Consider the following 14074-nt stretch of genomic DNA (forward strand, 5'->3'; position numbering starts at 1 on the left):
GTAAGAAAGTCAGCAAAATTTATGTCTGAGAGCAGATGGGTCTGTCATCATGATCAGGACCCACACCACATTAGCGAACATATGTCACCCCTGTTCATCCCAGACTTCTGAATCCACCATCATCCTCTCTGTGAATCCAGTTCAGGCTTCTTTGGGGTTGACCTAACCAACACTATTTCTCTGTCTCAGGACATCCCAATTCCCTAAAACTCTGTTTTCACCCACCATCAGCAACAGAGAGTTTGTTTCTTTTTGTTTGTTTGTTTGTTTGTTTGAGACGGAGTCTTTGCTCTTGTCGCCCAGGCTGGAGTGCAATGATGCAATCTCAGCTCACTGCAACCTCCACCTCCTGGGTTCAAGCGGTTCTCCTGCCTCAGCCTCCCGAGTAGCTAGGACTACAGGTGTAAACTACCACGCCTGGCTGATTTTGTATTTTTACTAGAGATGGGGTTTCACCATGTTGGCCAGGCTGGTCTTGAACTCCTCACCTCAGGTGACCTGCCTGCCTCTGCCTCCCAAAGTGCTGGAATTACAGGCGTGAACCACCGTTCCCAGCTTTTTTTTTTTTCATTTTTAGGCAGGGTCTCACTCTGTCACTCAGGCTGGAGTGCAGTGGCGTGATCATGGCTCACTGCAGCCTCAGACTCCTGGGCTTGAGGCTCAGCCTCCCGAGTAGCTGGGATTACAGGCAAGATCTACCACGCCCGGCATGCATATATATATATATATATATATAAATTTTGTTTGTTTGTTTGTCTTTGAGATGGAGTTTTGCTCTTGTTGCCCAGGCTGGAGTGCAATGGCACAATCTCGGCTTACCGCAACCTCCCTCTCCTGGGTTCAAACAATTCTCCTGCCTCAGCCTCCCGAGTAGCTAGGATTACAGGCATGTGCCACCACACCCGGCTAATTTTGTATTTTTAGTAGAGACATCTCACTATGTTGCCCAGGCTGGTCTCAAACTCCTAGGCTCCAGCAATCCTCCTGCTTCAGCTTTCCAAATTGTTGGGATTATAAACATGAGCCACTGCACCTGGCCACATTAGTATACTGTTGATGTTGAACCATAACATTCTAAGTGGCCCTAGGATTTTCTTTTCTTGGGTTCTCCCATCCAGTTTTATAATTTAGATTATACTAACCTCAAAAAGTGGAATAAATAGGTTTTACTTTTGTTATTGTGCATATGATTGGAATTAACTATACCTTGAAGGTTTGCTGCAGCTCACCTACAAAACCCACTGGGGTTTTGAGAGAGAACAGTTCTTTGACTACCATTTTTACTTCTTTAATACTTACTGGACTATTCAAGGCCTTTCTATTTGTGCCATTTTTAGCATGGTGTATTTTTCTAAGAATGTATCATTTATTTTCATCTAGGTTTTTTAATTCATTGGCATGTCATTCATAATTCTTCACTGTTAAAAAATCTATTTTTCTGGTCAGGCTCAGTGGCTCACGCCTGTAATCCCAGCACTTTGGGAGGCTGATCAGTGGCTCACGCGTGTAATCCCGGCACTTTGGGAGGCTGAGGCGAGCAGATCACCCGAGGCTGGGAGTTCGAGACCAGCCTAACCAACATGGAGAAAGCCCGTCTCTACTAAAAAAAAAAATACAAAATTAGCCAGACATGGTGTGGCACATGCCTGTAATCCCAGCTACTTGGGAGGCTGAGGCAGGAGAATCACTTGAACCCTGGAGGCAGAGGTTGCGGTGAGCTGAGATCGTGCCATTGCACTCCAGCCTGGGCAACAAGAGCGAAACTCCATCTCAAAGAAAAAAAAAAATCTGTTTTTCCCTAGTTATTGCCCCCCTTATCATTCTATATCTTGTTTTTTGTTTTGTTTTGTTTTTTGTTTTTTTGTTTTGACAGAGTTTCGCCACCGTGCCTGGCCTATATCTTGGTTTTTTAATTTTCTTTTTGTTTTTTTCTTGATCACTGGTCAGAAGTCTGTCTCTTTTATTGGTCTTTTCAAAGAATCTGCTTTGGTTTGCTTAATTTTCACTGTTATCTTTTGTTCTCTATTTATTTCTGCCTTATTTCTTTCTTGTTTCTTTGAATTTATTTTTATTTATTTATTTTTTTGAGATGGAGTTTCGCTCTTGTTGCCCAGGCTTTAGTTCAACAGCGTGATCTCGGCTAACCACAACCTCCGCCTCCCAGGTTCAAGTGATTCTCCTGCCTCAGCCTCCCGAGTAGCTGGGATTACAGGCATGCGCCACGACGCCCAGCTAATTTTGTATTTTTAGTAGAGACAAGGGTTCTCCATGTTGGTCAGGCTGGTCTTGAACTCCCGACCTCAGGTGATCCGCCCGCCTCAGCCTCCCAACAGGCGCGAGTCACCACCCCCGGCCTTTGTTTCTTTGAATTTAGAAATATAGGCTGGGCGCTGTGGCTCACGCCTGTAATCCCAGCACTTTGGGAGGCTGAGGCGGGTGGATCACCTGAGGTCGAGAGTTCAACACCAGCCTGACCAACATGGAGAAACCCCATCTCTACTAAAAATACAGAATTAGCTGGGCGTGGTGGCACATGCCTGTATTAAAAGTACAAAATTAGCTGGGTGTGGTGGCGCATGCCTGTAATCCCAGCTCCTCGGGAGGCTGAGGCAGGAGAATCGCTTGAACCCAGGAGGTGGAGGTTGCGGTGAGCTAAGATTGCGCCATTGCACTCCAGCTTGGGCAACAAGAGTGAAATTCTGTCTTAAAAAAAAAAAAAGAAATATAAACAATGTGTCATTGGCACAGAAACAGAGAAGTAGACCAATACAACAGCATAGATACAGACACCTGTATATAAAAACCTATTGTATAACAAATCAAGGGAGAAAGGACAGTTGCTTAGTTAAAGGTGTTGAGAAAACTGGCTCATGACAGAGAAACAATAAAACTGGATCCCTTCCTCATGACATGTACAAAAATGGATTCTAGGGGCCAGGCACAGTGTCTTAACGCCTGTAATCTCAGCGCTTTGGGAGGTCGTGGTGGGCGGATCACTTGAGGTCAGGAGTTCAAGACTGGCCTGGTCAACCAGACATGGTGAAACACCATGTCTACTAAAAGTACAAAAAATTAGCCGGGTGTGGTGGCGTGTGCCTGTAGTCCCAGCTACTCAGGAGGCTGAGGCAGAAGAATCGCTTGAACTCGGAAGGCAGAGGTTGCAGTGAGCCAAGATCGTGCCACTGCTCTCCAGCCTGGGTGACAGAGCGAGACTCCATCTCAAAAAAAAAAAAAAGGAATTCTAGGTAGATTGAGGACCTAAATGTGAAAATAAAACTGTAATGTTAATAGAAATTGTAGGGAGATGTCTGTGACCTAGGGGCTTGGACAAAACTTCAAGACTATAATCCATATGCTGAAGAGATGATTGGATTATAGCAAAATTAAGGATTTGTGCTCAATGAAAGACACTATGGACAAAAGTAAGAGATAATGTGCAGATTGGGAGAGGATATTTGCAATGCATAAACCAACAAGGGATTTGATACCTAGAATATAAAAAGATTTCCTGTGAATCATCAAGAAGAGAGGTTGGGTGTAGTGATTTATACCTGTAATCCCAGTACTTTGGGAGGCTGAAGCAGGAGGATTGCTTGAGGCCAGGAGTTTGAGACCAGCCAGACAATACAACATGACCCTGTCTCTAGAAAAAAAAATTTTTTTTTAAATTACCTGGTTGTGGTGGCACATGCCAGTCATCCTAGCTACTTGGGAGGCTAAGGTGGGAGGATCACATGAGCCCAGGAGTTTGAGGTTACAGTGAGCTGTGGTCATGCCACTGCACTCCAGCCTGGGTGACAAGCAAGACCCTGTTTTTAAAAACAAAACAAAAGAAGAAGGAGGAGGAGGCAGGAGGAAGGGGGAGGAGGAAGGGGAAGGACAAAAGAAGAAGGAAGAAAGAAAAAGAAGACAGCAACGCCAATAGAAAATTAGCCAAAGCATACAATAGGCAATTTGCAGAGGAAGAAATTTGAAAAGCCAGCAGTATATGATGAGGTGTTCAAGATCATTGCAAGTATGAGGAATTAAAATAACAGTGAGATACCAGTTTATCAGCCCAACAAATTTAAGAAGCAGGATAATGCCAAGTGGCGGTGGGGGTGTAAGGACCTACAAACCCTCCTGCATGGCTGATGGGAGTGTGGACTAGGGCAGCTGTTCCGAAGAGCTGTCTGGAAGTACCTTGTCAAATTAGATATGCATTTACTGGGCCAGGTGCGGTGGCTCACGCCTGCAATCCCAGCACTTTGGAAGGCCGAGGCAAGTGGAGCACCTGAGGTCACTCAGGAGTTCCAGACCAGCCTGGCCATCATGGCGAAACCCCGTCCCTACCAAAAATGCAAAAACTTAGCTGGATGTGGTGGTGCACTTCTGTAATCCCAGCTACTCAGGAGGCTGAGGCAGGAGAATCGCTTGAACCCAGGAGGCAGAGGTTGCAGTGAGCCAAGATCGCACTACTACCCTCCAGCCTGGGTAACGGAGTGAGACTCTGTCTCAAAAAAAAAAAAAAAAAAAAAAAAAAGTATATGCATTTACTGTATGACCCAACAATTCTGTTCCTGGGTACAATAAATCCCAGGGAAGTACACAGATATATAAGGGGCCATATGCAAGGGTGTTCATCACACATTAAGCACAAAAAGGCCAAAAACAAAATGTATGTCCCTCCAAATTAGAAGTTTCCAAGGGCAAAAAAAGTGCAAGCCTTCTCTCATTAAAGTAGAGATTCCTAGTCTGTGTGCCCAGGTACCCGACAGTGCTGCATTTCAGTTCCAGGGGTGAGAGTTATCAATAGTTATAATTTTTTAAATAATGATAAATGTTTTTAAAGTATCTCTAACATTTGTAACTGTGTTTTTCTAGTTTAAAATTATTTTGAAGGTCAGGCTTGGTGGCTCACGCCTGTAATCCCAGTACTTTGGGAGGCTGAGGCAGGTGGATCACTTGAGGTTAGGAGTTCGAGACCAGCCTGACCAACATGATGAAGCCCCGTCTCTACTAAAAATACGAAATTAGCCAGATGTGGTAGTGCATGCCTATAATCCTAGCTACTCAGGAAGCTGAGGCAGGAGAATCACTCGAACCCAGGAGCCAGAGGTTGCAGTGAGCCGAGATCGTGCCATTGCACTCTAGCCTGGGCAACAAAAGCGAAACTCCATCTCAAAATAAGTAAAATAAAATTATTTTGAAATTATATTTGAACAGTGTGGTGTTTCACACAGTTCCCTCTTTGAACGTCTTGGTCCAGTGCAAGATCTAGTGCATGGCTCCTACTACCAGAGAGGGGCTGTGTGGGGGCTGCAGTATACAGCACTTCTCTGACCTTCTGTGGGAATCATTCGACTTAACCTGATTTTTGCCTTGCTCCTGCTCATCATGATACTTTGTTGGTGTGCATATGTGTAGTATTTAAATACTTTATTAGATTCAATCTGCTCTTTTCACAATTTTTTCTGGTAACATGGAAGCTATATCTTTTATTATCAGAATCAGCATCTATTATTAGGTGCTGCTTTAAAGGAACATAACTGATTTCATTTTCTTAGTTGTTATTCCCCCATTGTTTTACCTTCCCTCCCTCCCTTCCTCTTTCCTTTTTTCTTTCTCTCTGTCCCTCATTCATTCTTGCTCTCACTCTCCCTCTCCAGTTGCTCCTTCTCCCACTCTCTATTATTGGATTTTTTTTTTTAACGGCAGCACTTTTATTTTTCCTTACACAATGACGTGTTGCTGGGGCCTAATGTTCTCACATGACGGTAGAAAACCAAAATTTGTTGTCATCTCTTTAAAGAATTTAGAATTATGTACAAAAAAACCTTACATAAATTAAAAGGATGAATATATTTACAGGTGTAAATCCAAACCGCTTCCAACTCAAGGCAAGTAACAGCCCACGGTGTTCTGGCAGGAAAACATCAGCTAAGAAAGGAAACTGGGTCCTATGGCTTGGACTTTCCAACTCTGACAGACCGGCAGGACAGAAACAACTGATTCAGGAGCCCTTGCCAGCCTCTAGAGAAATCCCAGAACACTCAGCCCTGATGACACATTAATACCCTGCACATATTGGAGACTGCTGGCCATGCATACTCACCAAGCCACAGACTTGTCTTCCACAAGCACGTTCTTACCTCAGCCACAAAGTGGCCAAGCCACATGTACTAAAGGTTGAAATCAGAGACATGTACAGGGTATTAAACAGATACCAAGGGGAACAGTTAACTTGAATATAGCTTGAATAGAAAGTCAAAATCAGCAACAAGTCTACAATCCAGTGCTGATATCAGATACAAGCTTCAAGGACAACTTTCTGTGTTTTTTTTTTTTTTTTTTTTTTTTTTTTTTTGAGACGGAGTCTCGCCCTGTTGCCCAGGCTGGAGTGCAGTGGTGCAATCTCGGCTCACCACAACCTCTGCCTCCCAGGTTCAAGTGATTCTCCTGCCTCAGCCTCCCCAGTAGCTGGGATTATAGGCGAATGCCACCATGCCTGGCTAATTTTTGTATTTTTAGTAGAGACGGGGTTTCAGCATGTTGGCCAGGCCGGTCTCAAACTCCTGACCTTGTGATCCACCCGTCTCGGCCTCCCAAAGTGCTGGGATTATAGGCGTCAGCCACCACGCCTGGCCACAAATTTCTTTTTGAAGGCTTATTCCGGTTTTGTGAGGCTAGCATGAGGTGTATGCATTTGCCAGGGGCAAATTTATACTGCTGAATTAACCCATGCAACAAATGCTGCACATCTGCTCGCAGTCCATTTAGAGGCATTTGCGGTAGACAATGGAGGGGCCAGACTCATCATACATACCTGATGGCTAATCCACATGCTTGCAGTCCATTTAGAGGCATTTGCAGTGGATGATGGAGGGGCCACATACCTAATTGCTAATCCACATCTGCTGGAAGGTGGACAGTGAGGCCTGGATGGAACCACCAATCCACACCGAGTACTTGTGCTCTGGGGGCATGATGAACTTGATCTTCATGGTGCTGGATGCCAGCGTGGTGATGCCAGGGCACATGGTGGTGCTGCTGGACAGCACTGTGTTGGCGTACAGGTCTTTGCGGATGTCCACGTCACACTTCATGATGGAGTTGAAGGTGGTCTTGTGGATGCCGCAGGATTCCATGCCCAAGAAGGAAGGCTGGAACAGCACCTGCAGACACCAGAACCACTTGTTGCCGATGGTGATGACCTGACCTGGCCATCAGGCAGCTCATAGCTCTTCTCCAGGGAGGAGGAGGATGTGGCAGTGGCCATCTCCTGCTCGAAGTCCAGGGCGATGTAGCACAACTTCTCGTTGATGTCGCGCACAATCTCCTGCTTGGCCGTGATGGTGAAGCTCGGTGAGGATCTTCATGAGGTAGTTGGTCAGGTCCTGGCCAGCCAGGTCCAGACGCAGGATGGCGTGGTGGGAGGGCGTGGCCCTCGTAGATGGGTACCATGTGGGTGGCCCTGTCTCCAGAGTCCATGACAGTGCCAGTGATGCGCCCAGAGGCTTAGAGGGACAACACGGCCTGGATGGCCACATACATGGCTGGGGTGTTGAAGGTCTCAAACATGATCTGAGTCATCTTTTCTCTGTTGGCCTTGGGGTTCGAGGGGCCTCGGCCAACAGCACCGGGTGCTTCTCTGGGGTCATGCACAGCTCGTTGTAGAAGGTGTGGTGCCAGATCTTCTCCATGTCATCCCAGATGGTGATGATGCCATGCTCGATAGGGTACTTCAGGGTCAGGATGTCGTGCTTGCTCTGGGCCTCATGGCCCATGTAGGAGTCCTTCTGGCCCATGCCCACCATCACACCCTGGTGCCGGGGTCACCTGATGATGGAGGGGAACACAGCTCAGGGGCCATCCATCCCCAGCAAAGCCAGCTTTGCACATGCCAGAGCCATTGTCAATGATGAGCGCGGCGATCTCTATTTCCATTGCAACCTGTGGAGGAGCAGGGCGGTGGAGCCATGGGAAGACACGGTGTGGGGGCTGGTGGCAGCAAGTGACTGTATTACTGGATTTTGAAGTTAACAATTAGCCAAATACTGATTTTTGATGGAAATTTATTCTGAATTATTTTCTTTTAGAAAAAAATAGGAAAACATATAACAATAGAATTACTTAATTAAATTGATTCCTTGGCTGGGTGGCTACGCCTGTAATCTCAGCACTTTGTGAGGCCGAGGAGGGTGGATTAGTTGAGGCCAGGAGTTCGAGACCAACCTGGGAAACATGGCGAAACCCCATTTCTACTAAAAATTCAAAAATCAGCCAAGCATGGTGGTGCGTGCCTGTAGTCCCAGCTACCCAGGAGGCTGAGGCATGAGAATTGCCTGAGCTTAGGAGGCAGAGATTGCAGTGAGCCGAGATTGTGCCACTGCACTCCAGCCTGGCAGTAGAACCAGACCCTGTCTCAAAAACAAAAAATCTGTCTAGGCTGGGCATGGTGGCTCACGCTTGTAATCCCAGCACTTTGGGAGGCTGAGGCAAGTGGATCACCAGAGGTCAGGAGTTTGAGACCAACCTGGCCAACATGGTGAAACCCCGTCTCTCCTAAAAATACAAAAATTAGCCGGGCATGGTGGTACATGCCTATAATCCCAGCTACTTGGGAGGCTGAGGCAGGAGAGTGGCTTGAACCTGAAAGGCGGAGGTCGCAGTCAGCTTAGATTGCACCACTGTAAAGAAAAGAAAAAAAAAAGTCCATACATGAGTGTAGGAAACACTTTGTGAATTTTTAGACTTTTTATTAACCACCAGAGAATATTTACTACACCTGGGTGTTTTTTAAAGAATACTGTTCTTATTCTGAAATAAGTAGACCATTTTGCATATTATCAGCCAGTGTCCCTTACACAATTTATTTCATGTAATTTTCATCTTTCCCATGTAAATCTCAGTTCAGCCACTTAGTGGATCCAAGTCTCCAGGCAGCTGCCTTAGTCTTTCTGTGTCTCAAGTACTTTTAATCCATATTGTACAGTAAGGTGAATTTATAGATTTCAAGATCTATAAATTCTATAGATCTATAGGTGAATTTGGGGTGGAGCCAAGATGGCCGAATAGGAACAGCTCCAGTCTGCAGCTCCCAGCATGAATGATGCAGAAGACGGGTGATTTCTGAACTTCCAACTGAGGTACCAGGTTCATCTCACTGGGGAGTGTCTGACAGTGGGTGCAGGACAGTGGGTACAGTGCACTGAGCGTGAGCCAAAGCAGGGCGAGGCATTGCCTCACCCGGGAAGCACAAGGGGTCAGGGAATTCCCTTTCCTAGTCAAAGAAAGGGGTGACAGATGGCATCTGGAAAATCGGGTCACTCCCACCCTAATACTGCGCTTTTCCAACAGTCTTAGCAAATAGCACAGCAGGAGATTATATCCCGCCCCTGGCTTGCAGGGTCCTACGCCCACAGATTCTCGCTCATTGCTAGCACAGCAGTCTGAGCTCAAACTGCAAGGTGGCAGCGAGGCTGGGGGAGGGGCACCCGCCATTGCTGAGGCTTGAGTAGGTAAAGCGGCCCGGAAGCTTGAACTGGGTGGAGCCCACTGCAGCTCAAGGAGGCCTGCCTGTCTCTGTAGACTCCACCTCTGGGGGCAGGGCATTGCCAAACAAAAGGCAGCAGAATCCTCTGCAGACTTAAATGTCCCTGTCTGACAGCTTTGAAGAGAGTAGTGGTTCTCCCAGCACGCAGCTGGAGATCTGAGAATGGACAGACTGCCTCCTCAAGTGGGTCCCTGACCCCCGAGTAGCCTAACTGGGAGGCACCCCCCAGTAGGGGCAGACAGACACTTCACACAGCCAGGTACTTCTCTGAGACAAAACTTCCAGAGGAATGATCAGGCAGCAACATTTGCTGTTCACCAATATCTGCTGTTCTGCAGCCTCCGCTGCTGATACCCAGGCAAACAGGGTCTGGAGTGGACCTCCAGCAAACTCCAACATTCCTACAGCTGAGGGTCCTGACTGTTAGAAGGAAAACTAACAAACAGAAAGGACATCCACACCAAAACCCCATCTGTACGTCACCATCATCAAAGACCAAAGGTAGATAAAACCACAAAGATGGGGAAAAAACAGAGCAGAAAAACCGGAAATTCTAAAAATCAGAGTGCCTATCCTCCTCCAAAGGAACACAGCTCCTCACCAGCAATGGAACAAAGCTGGATGGAGAATGACTTTGACGAGTTGAGAGAAGAAGGCTTCAGACAATCAAACTACTCCAAGCTAAAGGAGGAAGTTCGAACCTATGGCAAAGAAGTTAAAAACCTTGAAAAAAGATTAGACAAATCGCTAACTAGAATAACCAATGCAGAGAAGTCCTTAAAGGACCTGATGGAGCTGAAAACCACAGCACAAGAACTATCTGACAAATGCACAAGCCTCAGTAGCCGATTCGATCAACTGGAAGAAAGGGTATCAGTGATGGAAGATCAAATGAATGAAATGAAGCGAGAAGAGAAGTTTAGAGAAAAAAGAATAAAAAGAAACAAAGCCTCCAAGAAATATGGGACTATGTGAAAAGACCAAATCTACGTCTGATTGGTGTACCTGAAAGTGACAGGGAGAATGGAACCAAGTTGGAAAACACTCTGCAGGATATTATCCAGGAGAACTTCCCCAATCTAGCAAGGCAGGCCAACATTCAAATTCAGGAAATACAGAAAATACCACAAAGGTACTCCTCGAGAAGAGCAACTCCAAGACACATAATTGTCAGATTCACCAAAGTTGAAATGAAGGAAAAGATGTTAAAGGCAGCCAGAGAGAAAGGTCAGGTTACCCACAAAGGGAAGCCCATCAGACTAACAGCTGATCTCTTGGCAGAAACTCAACAAGCCAGAAGAGAGTGGGGGCCAACATTCAACATTCTTAAAAGAATTTTCAACCCAGAATTTCATATTCAGCCAAACTAAGCTTCAGAAGTGAAGGAGAAATAAAATCCTTTACAGACAAGCAAATGCTGAGAGATTTTGTCACCACCAAGCCTGCCCTAAAAGAGCTCCTGAAGGAAGCACTAAACATGGAAAGGAACAACCAGTACCAGCCACTGAAAAAACATGCCAAATTGTAAAGACCATTGAGGCTAGGAAGAACCTGCATCAACCAACCAGCAAAATAACCAGCTAACATCATAATGACAGGATCAAATTCACACATAACAATACTAACCTTAAATGTAACTGGGCTAAATGCTCCAATTAAAAGACACAGACTGGCAAATTGGATAAAGAGTCAAGACCCATCAGTGTGCTGTATTCAGGAAACCCATCTCACCTGCAGAGACACACATAGGCTCAAAATAAAGGGATGGAGGAAGACCTACCAAGCAAATGGAAAACAAAAAAAGGCAGGGGTTGCAATCCTAGTCTCATATAAAACAGACTTTAAACGAACAAAGATCAAAAGAGACAAAGAAGGCCATTACATAATGGTGAAGGGATCAATTCAACAAGAAGAGCTAACTATCCTAAATATATATGCACCCAATACAAGAGCACCTAGATTCATAAAGCAAGTCCTTAGAGACCTACAAAGAGACTTAGACTCCCACACAATAATAATGGGAGACTTTAACACCCCACTGTCAACATTAGACAGATCACCGAGACAGAAAGTTAACAAGGATATCCACGAATTGAACTCAGCTCTGCACCAAGCGGACCTAATAGACATCTACAGAACTCTCCACCCCAAATCAACACAATATACATTCTTTTCAGCACCACACCACACCTATTCCAAAATTGACCACATAGTTGGAAGTAAAGCACTCCTCAGCAAATGTAAAAGAACAGAAATTATAACAAACTGTCTCTCAGACCACAGTGCAATCAAACTAGAACTCAGGATTAAGAAACTCACTCAAAACCGCTCAACTACATGGAAACTGAACAACCGGCTCCTGAAAGACTACTGGGTACATAACGAAATGAAGGCAGAAATAAAGATGTTCTTTGAAACCAACGAGAACAAAGACACAACATACCAGAATCTCTGGGACACATTCAAAGCAGTGTGTACAGGGAGATTTATAGCACTAAATGCCCACAAGAGAAAGCAGGAAAGTTCTAAAATTGACACCCTAACATCACAATGAAAAGAACTAGAGAAGCAAGAGCAAACACATTCAAAAGCTATCAGAAGGCAAGAAATAACTAAGATCAGAGCAGAACTGAAGGAAATAGAGACACAGAAAACCCTTCAAAAAATCAATGAATCCAGGAGCTGGTTTTTTGAAAAGATCAACAAAATTGATAGACCGCTAGCAAGACTAATAAAGAAGAAAAGAGAGAAGAATGAAATAGACGCAATAAAAAATGATAAAGGGGATATCACCACCGATCCCACAGAAATACAAACTACCATCAGAGAATAAACACCTCTATGCAAATAAACTAGAAAATCGAGAAGAAATGGATGAATTCCTCGACACATACACTCTCCCACGACTAAACCAGGAAGAAGTTGAATTTCTGAATAGACCAATAACAGGCTCTGAAATTGAGGCAATAATTAAATGCAGGATGACGCTTCAAAGAGAATAAAATACCTAGGAATCCAACTTACAAGGGATGTGAAGGACCTCTTGAAGGAGAACTGCAAACCACTGCTCAACAAAAGAAAAGAGGATGCAAACAAATGGAAGAACATTCCATGCTCATGGATAGGAAGAGTCAATATCGTGAAAATGGCCATACTGCCCAAGGTAATTTATAGATTCAATGCCATCCCCATCAAGCTACCAATGACTTTCTTCACAGAATTGGAAAAAACTTCTTTAAAGTTCATATGGAACCAAAAAAGAGCCTGCATGGCCAAGTCAATCCTAAGCCAAAAGAACAAAGCTGGAGGCATCATGCTACCTGACTTCAAACTATACTACAAGGCTATAGTAACCAAAACAGCATGGTACTGGTACCAAAACAGAGATATAGACCAATGGAACAGAACAGAGCCCTCAGAAATAATGCTGCGTATCTACAACCATCTGATCTTTGACAAACCTGAGAAAAACAAGCAATGAGGAAAGGATTCCCTATTGAATAAATGGTGCTGGGAAAACTGGCTAGCCATATGCAGAAAGCTGAAACTGGATCCCTTCCTTACACCTTATACAAAAATTAATTCAAGATGGATGAAAGACTTAAATGTTAGACCTAAAACCATAAAAACCCTAGAAGAAAACCTAGGCAGTACCATTCAGGACATAGGCATGGGCAAGGACTTCATGTCTAAAACACCAAAAGCAATGGCAACAAAAGCCAAAATTGACAAATGGGATCTAATTAAACTAAAGAGCTTCTGCACAGCAAAAGAAACTACCATCAGAGTGAACAGGCAACCTACAAAATGGGAGAAAATTTTCACAATCTACTCATCTGATAAAGGGCTAATATCCAGAATCTACAAGGAACTCCAACAAATTTACAAGAAAAAAACAACCCCATCAAAAAGTGGGCAAAGGATATGAACAGACACTTCTCAAAAGAAGACATTTATGCACCCAGAAGACACATGAAAAAATGCTCATCATCACTGGCCATCAGAGAAATGCAAATCAAAACCACAATGAGATACCATCTCACACCAGTTACAACGGCGATCATGAAAAAGTCAGGAAACAACAGGTGTTGGAGAGGATGTGGAGAAATAGGAACACTTTTACACTGTTGGTGGGACTGTAAACTAGTTCAACCATTGTGGAAGTCAGTGTGGCCATTCCTCAGGGATCTAGAAGTAGAAATACCATTTGACCCAGCAATCCCATTACTGGGTATATATATATATACCCAAAGGATTATATAAATCATGCTGCTATAAAGACACATGCACACATATGTTTATTGCAGCACTATTCACAATAGCAAAGACTTGGAACCAACCCAAATGTCCAACAATGATAGACTGGATTAAGAAAATGTGGCACATATACACCATGGAATATTATGCAGCCATGAAAAATGATGAGTTCATGTCCTTTGTAGGGACATGGATGAAGCTGGAAACCATCATTCTCAGCAAACTATCACGAGGACAAAAAACCAAACACCGCATGTTCTCACTCATAGGTGGGAACTGAAC

General features: G+C 44.6%; 1 pseudogene; it reads right to left on the reverse strand.

The window, feature by feature from the left end:
* Window positions 1–6875: 6875 nt before the first annotated feature.
* On the reverse strand, window positions 6876–7926 carry LOC100611331 (actin, cytoplasmic 2-like; annotated as a pseudogene).
* Window positions 7927–14074: the final 6148 nt, after the last annotated feature.

The sequence above is a fragment of the Pan troglodytes genome, chromosome X (genome assembly GCF_028858775.2).
Source record: "Pan troglodytes isolate AG18354 chromosome X, NHGRI_mPanTro3-v2.0_pri, whole genome shotgun sequence".
Taxonomy (NCBI): domain Eukaryota; kingdom Metazoa; phylum Chordata; class Mammalia; order Primates; family Hominidae; genus Pan; species Pan troglodytes.